The 11155-nt window shown below is 38.5% G+C and overlaps 2 non-coding genes across 2 annotated transcripts; both read right to left on the bottom strand.

Moving 5' to 3' along the window:
- Positions 1-421: 421 nt before the first annotated feature.
- Positions 422-584, bottom strand: LOC135040872 (U1 spliceosomal RNA). The gene has a single exon (XR_010234660.1). It is a non-coding gene; the product is annotated as a U1 spliceosomal RNA (small nuclear RNA).
- A 152-nt stretch (positions 585-736) lies between these two features.
- On the bottom strand, positions 737-900 carry LOC135040871 (U1 spliceosomal RNA). Its single transcript, XR_010234659.1, has one exon. It is a non-coding gene; the product is annotated as a U1 spliceosomal RNA (small nuclear RNA).
- Positions 901-11155: the final 10255 nt, after the last annotated feature.

The raw sequence follows: 11155 nt of genomic DNA, 5'->3' as shown, positions 1-11155 counted from the left end.
ACGTGAGATATGTTAACTCCACCGTTTTAAGGCTGCTAAAAACTGCTAGCGAGCAATCAACTCAGAATGACCCCCATAGTGTATTGCAAGAAAATATCTGTAAATCCAATGGTACCGTAAGTGCGGTATATACTCGCACTTCTTTGCGGGGCGAGAACATCTCCCCTAAGTGAAGTCAGCCCTATGAATAGAGTTTGTGTTATCCCTGTGCAGCAGTCACAGAAAGGGTTCATCTCTGCAGTTTGTCACTCAAATTACATTGTTGCATTTTTTCTAGAAGTGGATCTGAGAGCTGTTACCCGCAGACCAGCTACAATAATTATCCTGGGATAGTGCACAAGGGCATAGAAGGGAGCGGCTCAAGAAAAGAGAAGTGGAAACAGACAGCAAACTAGGCTGGAGAGAGACCTGAGACAAAGAGATCTGAATTATACGAGAGCCGACCAGGGGAAACACAAATTATGCAGTCAAGTTTCCCACATTTGGGGAAATCGCAAGAGCAGCACACCCAGAGTGCAATGGGTGAGCCTTGCCCTGGGAGAAGCACCTTCATGATCATAGTATCTCACCTGGCAGGTAAGTAGGAGTTGGGCTAGAGCTGGGTAGGGTCGCTGCTCGGGCACTTCCCTGTCAAGTGAAGGAGATCCAACTGAGTCAGCACAAGGGAACTCTCGAAAGAAGAACAAGGCTAGAGGAAGATCTGAGACAAATAAATCTGACTTTTACCAGAGCTGACCAGAGGAAAGCACAAACACAGTCCCCCACTACCACAAATAATGAAGTCGAGTTTCCCACATTTGGGGAAATCACAGGGGTCAGCATACCCAGAATGCAATGAATGAACCTCACCCTGGGATAACAGTCTTCATTACCATGATATCTCCTATGCAAAATAAGTATGATTTGGGATAGGGCTAGGGAGGGCCGCTGCTCAGGCACATCTCTGTCAAGTAAAGAAGATTCAACTGAGGCAGCACAAGGGAACTCTCATCTGGGGACAACAACTGCAGGGAGAACACATATTTTCAGATGAACATGGGAGGGCAGAAGGCTGCCTAATACTGAAGCACCCCCAAACAACAAACCAAATGCAACAACTAGTGCAAGCATTCCAGGGGGAAGGCCTGCAGCAGATGGATTTGCATATGGTGATGTCATCCAAGCAGTGGGTCAAAGTTGGCTTCAGCCCTCGTCTGCATATGAAAAGAGAAAAGGGGCATGCAGGGCATGGCGGCCTTTTGTGGCGCTTGGATGACCCCTAGTTCGCATTAAACACCTCCACCCTCCTTCGGTGTGGGGCTCATGTTGGCTATGCCCCAGCCCCTGAAGCATTCAAGCTGATTTCTTGCAGAAGCTGGGCACTGTAACAGCTCCAGAGCTGCTCTGTATGGCAAGTAAAAGGGTGTGGGCCCTGCAGCACTACCTGTAGTTCGCATTGTGCGTTGGAAGGCACAATGTAAGCAGATGGGAGAAGTCAGGATAGTGCGCAAGGGCATAGAAGGGAGCGGCTCAAGAAAAGAGAAGTGGAAACAGACAGCAAACTAGGCTGGAGAGCTCTTCTGTCTATATTTTGCAAACCTGCTCTTGTCCTCTCCAGCTGCTCCATGTAGATTTGACGTCTGGAAAGGTGCATAACCCACTGACAAGCAGGCACACTCCTGCATGAGTTTTCTCTCTCACTAGCTGGATGATACACAATCATTTGCATGTGCTCCACCTCCGACACACCACCCACCCAACCACCCAGTGACCAGAGCCACCCACAAGCCAACTGGCTCCGTGATTTAATTTGCACAGTGTAGTCATCCAGGCAGCATGTCCTTCTCAATGGAATACAATAATACAACAGTTAATAAGGCTATGGGTGTGGAGTGTAAGAGGGTGAGGGAATCACAAGCCCGAAGCTTTATTGAAAGACAGACACATATAAAGGGAGGATCAATAAATACAAAGATATCCTTTACTATAGAATGTAGTCCAATCCGGTCTTTCAACTCTTCCACAACTTAAAAACGGATAGTGTTCCCAAGCCTTCCATCCTGGAATATCTTCAGTCTCTCGCCAATGAAGAAAACAATCCCTCCAGCAGACTCTTCAACCACGATACAAGATCACAGCCAAAAGGGCGAGAAGCAACTACACTTGCGTTTAACCAAAATAGCTAAAACTTAGTGGAGGAAAGTGCAGTGCACCAAAACATAAGCTGACACAATCATGGAGAATGTGCCAGCATATATGCTCTTCTATCTATATTTTGCAAACCTGCTCTTGTCCCCTCCAGCTGCTCCATGTAGATTTGACGTCTGGCAAGGTGCATAACCCACTGACAAGCAGGCACACTCCTGCATGAGTTTTCACTCTCACTAGCTGGATGATACACATTCATTTGCATGTGCTCCACCTCCGACACACCGCCCACCCAACCACCCAGTCACCAGAGCCACCCACAAGCCAACTGGCTCCGTGACTTAATTTGCACAGTGCAGTCATCCAGGCAGCATGTCCTTCTCAATGGAATAATCTCTGGTTCCATGGAATCTTCCGCATTGGAATGCTGCGGAACAAAAAGGATTTAAACATTCAGCTTGCTAGCATTCAATGTACCTGCGGCTTGGCTCTAGCACATGGGTCTTCATCCTGTGGCCCTCCAGCTGCTGTGAAACTACACATCCCAGCATGCCCTGCCACAGTTTTGCTATTAAGGTATGCTAAAACTGAGGCAGGGCATGCTGGGATGTGTAGTTCCACAGCAGCTGGAGGGTCGCAGGTTGAAGACCCATGTTCTAGCATGCCTGTTCTATGATGCATGTTCCGTGATGTCACAATCAGCTTGGAATGGGGTATCTAGCAGGCATTTGCTGACAGTCACTTGAGGTAGACACACATCAGGAGATGCAGCATATCGGAGGTCTTCGATGCCTTTCCAGCAAATGCACACCACCTGCTGCTGGTCTGGACACAAAACAATGCCCACAATCGAAGTCCCAAAATGCCCAACTACAGGATTCATGTAAGTAGTGAATTTAGGAATGAATTTAGAAGTAGGAAATTAAGTTAGTTCACAAGTACATTCAAATTCAGATCTAAAGTCTAGGTAGGCCTCACGTCCTGGCAGACCCCAGCATTTAAAAATGCCTTGATTAGAGGTAGGGAATTAAATGTAGATAAGAAGTAGACGCAAAATAAGACTCCACAGAGCAGTTATCAGGTGTCTTTATCAATTGTTGCATTTAAAAAATCAAGCAATTAGGGAACACAATGTTGCAACAATTTAACCCTATTTGCAAAATAGTACTAAATAAGTTTGTCGATGTAAGACATTTGCAAAGGCGCAAACAAAACACGCTGGAAAATCTGATCACAAGGTCAATTACGTCCCTGGGTGGGATTGAACCACCAACCTTTTGGTTAATAGCCGAACACACTAACCGATTGCGCCACAGAGACACTTTGCAAAAAGTACATACTGACAAAGGCTAATAAGCATTTATCTAGAACGTTTCCTAGAAAAACTTTAAAAAGTCAATAATCTGGAGAGTTTTTGTAAGATGTTTCTTCCATCAACCAACGAAGAAACACATTGGTACTTTTCCATGATGAGTGAGTGCTTCAGGTTCTCTTGCACTTACATGTGCAGCAGAGTACTGCAATGGAAGCATGCTGGGCCCATAACCCAGAGGTAGGCAGATTGAAACTATCCTCTGCTATATGCATTTTTTTTTGTTAATTAAAGTAATCCAAAACTGGGATTGATATTTTGGTTCTTTTATTTTTACTTAAAGTACAATAACTTTTACCATTTTAATTTGTTTTAATAGTATATTGACAGTATTGTTTTCTTTCAAAAATCCACTTTATTTTCTTTACCCTATTATTAAAATGGTAATTGACAAAAACAAACTACATTGTCACCAGAAGAGCAATACAAAATGTACACGTGATATATTAAAATCATCTTTCCAGCTTGAATTTCAATGATGCATTGGGGCAACGATTTTGTTAGCAACATCTTCACCCTTAAATAAAGATTTTCTTAATTCCTTACCTGTGTGCTAATTAGATATCACCTTGTTTTCACATTAAACAGACTTCCACATGAGAAAGCAGCAAGGATGCAGTGGCGTTAATGTTTCGTGGTGTCAACCCGTATTATTTCAGTAGACATTGAAATGAGGATGCATCTTGCTGCCTTTCCAATGAAGCAAATTTAATTTAGTAATAGGTGAAAAACCATCCCTACAAAGGTGTTAATCAGAGACTTGGCTTTGTGGACACTTTTCAGAGAACAAATTTGTTAGCATAAAAATAAAGCCAGAAAATGAAGAGCTGTTTAATCACTCAATTGGATTTTTTTGCCAGCATATTTCTTTTTCTCTGCAACCCACTGCTAAATTGTGCTACCTAGCTGTTTTTATAAAATCACTGAATCAAATCTAACTCTGATTACATCAGAGAAGGCCAGGTACCCTACACCATAAGAGAGGGTTTGAAATTTTGACTTGTCTACTTAAAGATCACCAAAATCTGATAACAAGGTCAATTACATCCCTGGGTGGGATTGAACCACCAACCTTTTGGTTTATAGCCGTACACACTAACTGATTGCGCCACAGAGACACTTTGCAAAAGTACATACTGACAAAGGCTAATAAGCATTCATCTAAAACGTTTCCTAGAAAAACTTTAAAAAGTCAATAATCTGGAGAGTTTTTGTAAGATGTTTCTTCCATCCACCAACGAAGAAACACATTGGTACTTTCCCATGATGAGTGAGTGCTTCAGGATCTCTTGCACTTACATGTGCAGCAGAGTACTGCAATGGAAGCATGCTGGGCCCATAACCCAGAGGTAGGCAGATTGAAACTATCCTTTGCTATATGCATTTTTTTTTGTTAATTTAAGTAATCAAAACTGGGATTGATATTTTTGCTCTTTTATTTTTACTTAAAGTACAATAACTTTTACCATTTTAATTTGTTTTAATAGTATATTGACAGTATAGTTTTCTTTAAAAAATCCACTTAATTTTCTTTACCCTATTATTAAAAGGGTAATTGACAAAAACAAACTACATTGTCACCAGAAGAGCAATACAAAATGTACAAGTGATATATTAAAATCATCTTTCCAGCTTGAATTTCAATGATGCATTGGGGCAACGATTTTGTGAGAAACATCTTCACCCTTAAATAAAGATTTTCTTAATTCCTTACCTGTGTGCTAATTAGATATCACCTTGTTTTCACATTAAACAGACTTCCACATGAGAAAGCAGCAAGGATGCAGTGGCGTTAATGTTTCCTGGTGTCAACCTGTATTATTTCAGTAGACATTGAAATGAGGATGCATCTTGCTGCCTTTCCAATGAAGCAAGTTTAATTTAGTAATAGGTGAAAAACCATCCCTACAAAGGTGTTAATCAGAGACTTGGCTTTGTGGACACTTTTCAGAGAACAAATTTGTTAGCATAAAAATAAAGCCAGAAAATAAAGAGCTGTTTAATCTCCCAATTGGATTCTTTTGCCAGCATATTTCTTTTTCTCTTCAACCCACTGCTAAATTGTGCTTCCTAGCTGTTTTTATAAAATCACTGAATCAAATCTGATTACATCAGAGAAGGCCAGGTACCCTACACCATAAGAGGGGGTTTGAAATTTTGACTTGTCTACTTAAAGATCACCAAAATCTGATAACAAGGTCAATTACGTCCCTGGGTGGGTTTGAACCACCAACCTTTTGGTTAATAGCCGTGCACACTAACTGATTGCGCCACAGAGACACTTTGCAAAAGTCCATACTGACAAAGGCTAATAAGCATTCATCTAAAACGTTTCCTAGAAAAACTTTAAAAAGTCAATAATCTGGAGAGTTTTTGTAAGATGTTTCTTCCATCAACCAACGAAGAAACACATTGGTACTTTCCCATGATGAGTGAGTGCTTCAGGATCTCTTGCACTTACATGTGCAGCAGAGTACAGCAATGGAAGCATGCTGGGCCCATAACCCAGCGGTAGGCAGATTGAAACTATCCTTTGCTATATGCATTTTTTTTTTGGTAATTAAAGTAATCCAAAACTGGGATTGATATTTCGGCTCTTTTATTTTTACTTAAAGTACAATAACTTTTACCATTTTAATTTGTTTTAATAGTATATTGACAGTATTGTTTTCTTTCAAAAATCCACTTAATTTTCTTTACCCTATTATTAAAATGGTAATTGACAAAAACAAACTACATTGTCACCAGAAGAGCAATACAAAATGTACAAGTGATATATTAAAATCATCTTTCCAGCTTGAATTTCAATGATGCATTGGGGCAACGATTTTGTGAGAAACATCTTCACCCTTAAATAAAGATTTTCTTAATTCCTTACCTGTGTGCTAATTAGATATCACCTTGTTTTCACATTAAACAGACTTCTACATGAGAAAGCAGCAAGGATACAGTGGCGTTAATGTTTCCTGGTGTCAACCTGTATTATTTCAGTAGACATTGAAATGAGGATGCATCTTGCTGCCTTTCCAATGAAGCAAGTTTAATTTAGTAATAGGTGAAAAACCATCCCTACAAAGGTGTTAATCAGAGACTTGGCTTTGTGGACACTTTTCAGAGAACAAATTTGTTAGCATAAAAATAAAGCCAGAAAATGAAGAGCTGTTTAATCACTCAATTGGATTTTTTTTGCCAGCATATTTCTTTTTCTCTGCAACCCACTGCTAAATTGTGCTTCCTAGCTGTTTTTATAAAATCACTGAATCAATTCTAACTCTGATTACATCAGAGAAGGCCAGGTACCCTACATCATAACAGGGGGTTTGAAATTTTGACTTGTCTACTTAAAGATCACCAAAATCTGATAAGGTCAATTACGTCCCTGGTTGGGATTGAACCACCAACCTTTTGGTTAGTAGCCGGACACACTAACCGATTGCGCCACAGAGACACTTCGCAAAAAGTACATACTGACAAAGGCTAATAAGCATACATCTAGAAAGTTTCCTAGAAAAACTTTAAAAAGTCAATAATCTGGAGAGTTTTTGTAAAATGTTTCTTCCATCAACCAACGAAGAAACACATTGGTACTTTCCCATGATGAGTGAGTGCTTCAGGATCTCTTGCACTTACATGTGCAGCAGAGTACTGCAATGGAAGCATGCTGGGCCCATAACCCAGAGGTAGGCAGATTGAAACTACCCTTTGCTATATGCATTTTTTTTGTTAATTTAAGTAATCAAAACTGGGATTGATATTTTTGCTCTTTTATTTTTACTTGAAGTACAATAACTTTTACCATTTTAATTTGTTTGAATAGTATATTGACAGTATAGTTTTCTTTAAAAAAATCCACTTAATTTTCTTTACCCTATTATTAAAAGGGTAATTGACAAAAACAAACTACATTGTCACCAGAAGAGCAATACAAAATGTACAAGTGATATATTAAAATCATCTTTCCAGCTTGAATTTCAATGATGCATTGGGGCAACGATTTTGTGAGAAACATCTTCACCCTTAAATAAAGATTTTCTTAATTCCTTACCTGTGTGCTAATTAGATATCACCTTGTTTTCACATTAAACAGACTTCCACATGAGAAAGCAGCAAGGATGCAGTGGCGTTAATGTTTCCTGGTGTCAACCTGTGTTATTTCAGTAGACATTGCAATGAGGATGCATCTTGCTGCCTTTCCAATGAAGCAAGTTTAATTTAGTAATAGGTGAAAAACCATCCCTACAAAGGTGTTAATCAGAGACTTGGCTTTGTGGACACTTTTCAGAGAACAAATTTGTTAGCATAAAAATAAAGCCAGAAAATAAAGAGCTGTTTAATCACTCAATTGGATTTTTTTTGCCAGCATATTTATTTTTCTCTGCAACCCACTGCTAAATTGTGCTTCCTAGCTGTTTTTATAAAATCAATGAATCAAATCTAACTCTGATTACATCAGAGAAGGCCAGGTACCCTACACCATAACAGGGGGTTTGAAATTTTGACTTGTCTACTTAAAGATCACCAAAATCTGATAACAAGGTCAATTACGTCCCTGGGTGGGATTGAACCACCAACCTTTTGGTTAGTAGCTTGACACACTAACCGATTGCGCCACAGAGACACTTTGCAAAAAGTACCTACTGACAAAGGCATACATCTAGAACGTTTCCTAGAAAAACTTTAAAAAGTCAATAATCTGGAGAGTTGTTGTAAGATGTTTCTTCCATCAACCAACGAAGAAACACATTGGTACTTTCCCATGATGACTGAGTGCTTCAGGATCTCTTGCACTTACATGTGCAGCAGAGTACTGCAATGGAAGCATGCTGAGCCCATAACCCAGAGGTAGGCAGATTGAAACTATCCTTTGCTATATGCATTTTTTTTTGTTAATTTAAGTAATCAAAACTGGGATTGATATTTTGGCTCTTTTATTTTTACTTAAAGTACAATAACTTTTACCATTTTAATTTGTTTTAAGAGTATATTGACAGTATAGTTTTCTTTAAAAAATCCACTTAATTTTCTTTACCCTATTATTAAAAGGGTAATTGACAAAAACAAACTACATTGTCACCAGAAGAGCAATACAAAATGTACAAGTGATATATTAAAATCATCTTTCCAGCTTGAATTTCAATGATGCATTGGGGCAACGATTTTGTGAGAAACATCTTCACCCTTAAATAAAGATTTTCTTAATTCCTTACCTGTGTGCTAATTAGATATCACCTTGTTTTCACATTAAACAGACTTCTACATGAGAAAGCAGCAAGGATGCAGTGGCGTTAATGTTTCCTGGTGTCAACCCGTATTATTTCAGTAGACATTGAAATGAGGATGCATCTTGCTGCCTTTCCAATGAAGCAAATTTAATTTAGTAATAGGTGAAAAACCATCCCTACAAAGGTGTTAATCAGAGACTTGGCTTTGTGGACACTTTTCAAAGAACAAATTTGTTAGCATAAAAATAAAGCCAGAAAATGAAGAGCTGTTTAATCACTCAATTGGATTTTTTTTGGCAGCATATTTCTTTTTCTCTGCAACCCACTGCTAAATTGTGCTTCCTAGCTGTTTTTATAAAATCACTGAATCAAATCTTACTCTGATTACATCAGAGAAGGCCAGGTACCCTACACCATAACAGGGGGTTTGAAATTTTGACTTGTCTACTTAAAGATCACCAAAATCTGATAACAAGGTCAATTACGTCCCTGGTTGGGATTGAACCACCAACCTTTTGGTTAGTAGCCGGACACACTAACCGATTGCGCCACAGAGACACTTTGCAAAAAGTACGTACTGACAAAGTCTAATAAGCATACATCTAGAACGTTTCCTAGAAAAACTTTAAAAAGTCAATAATCTGGAGAGTTTTTGTAAGATGTTTCTTCCATCAACCAATGAAGAAACACATTGGTACTTTCCCATGATGAGTGAGTGCTTCAGGATCTCTTGCACTTACATGTGCAGCAGAGTACTGCAATGGAAGCATGCTGGGCCCATAACCCAGAGGTAGGCAGATTGAAACTATCCTTTGCTATATGCATTTTTTTTTGTTAATTTAAGTAATCAAAACTGGGATTGATATTTTTGCTCTTTTATTATTACTTAAAGTACAATAACTTTTACCATTTTAATTTGTTTTAATAGTATATTGACAGTATAGTTTTCTTTAAAAAATCCACTTAATTTTCTTTACCCTATTATTAAAAGGGTAATTGACAAAAACAAACTACATTGTCACCAGAAGAGCAATACAAAATGTACAAGTGATATATTAAAATCATATTTCCAGCTTGAATTTCAATGATGCATTGGGGCAACGATTTTGTGAGAAACATCTTCACCCTTAAATAAAGATTTTCTTAATTCCTTACCTGTGTGCTAATTAGATATCACCTTGTTTTCACATTAAACAGACTTCTACATGAGAAAGCAGCAAGGATGCAGTGGCGTTAATGTTTCCTGGTGTCAACCTGTATTATTTCAGTAGACATTGAAATGAGGATGCATCTTGCTGCCTTTCCAATGAAGCAAGTTTAATTTAGTAATAGGTGAAAAACCATCCCTACAAAGGTGTTAATCAGAGACTTGGCTTTGTGGACACTTTTCAGAGAACAAATTTGTTAGCATAAAAATAAAGCCAGAAAATGAAGAGCTGTTTAATCACTCAATTGGATTTTTTTTGCCAGCATATTTCTTTTTCTCTGCAACCCACTGCTAAATTGTGCTTCCTAGCTGTTTTTATAAAATCACTGAATCAATTCTAACTCTGATTACATCAGAGAAGGCCAGGTACCCTACATCATAACAGGGGGTTTGAAATTTTGACTTGTCTACTTAAAGATCACCAAAATCTGATAAGGTCAATTACGTCCCTGGTTGGGATTGAACCACCAACCTTTTGGTTAGTAGCCAGACACACTAACCGATTGCGCCACAGAGACACTTCGCAAAAAGTACATACTGACAAAGGCTAATAAGCATACATCTAGAACGTTTCCTAGAAAAACTTTAAAAAGTCAATAATCTGGAGAGTTTTTGTAAAATGTTTCTTCCATCAACCAACGAAGAAACACATTGGTACTTTCCCATGATGAGTGAGTGCTTCAGGATCTCTTGCACTTACATGTGCAGCAGAGTACTGCAATGGAAGCATGCTGGGCCCATAACCCAGAGGTAGGCAGATTGAAACTATCCTTTGCTATATGCATTTTTTTTGTTAATTTAAGTAATCAAAACTGGGATTGATATTTTTGCTCTTTTATTTTTACTTGAAGTACAATAACTTTTACCATTTTAATTTGTTTGAATAGTATATTGACAGTATAGTTTTCTTTAAAAAAATCCACTTAATTTTCTTTACCCTATTATTAAAAGGGTAATTGACAAAAACAAACTACATTGTCACCAGAAGAGCAATACAAAATGTACAAGTGATATATTAAAATCATCTTTCCAGCTTGAATCTCAATGATGCATTGGGGCAACGATTTTGTGAGAAACATCTTCACCCTTAAATAAAGATTTTCTTAATTCCTTACCTGTGTGCTAATTAGATATCACCTTGTTTTCACATTAAACAGACTTCTACATGAGAAAGCAGCAAGGATGCAGTGGCGTTAATGTTTCCTGGTGTCAACCTGTATTATTTCA

Source organism: Pseudophryne corroboree, unplaced genomic scaffold (assembly GCF_028390025.1).
Source record: "Pseudophryne corroboree isolate aPseCor3 unplaced genomic scaffold, aPseCor3.hap2 scaffold_777, whole genome shotgun sequence".
Taxonomy (NCBI): Eukaryota; Metazoa; Chordata; class Amphibia; order Anura; family Myobatrachidae; genus Pseudophryne; species Pseudophryne corroboree.
This window is presented reverse-complemented; position numbering and strand designations above follow the sequence as displayed.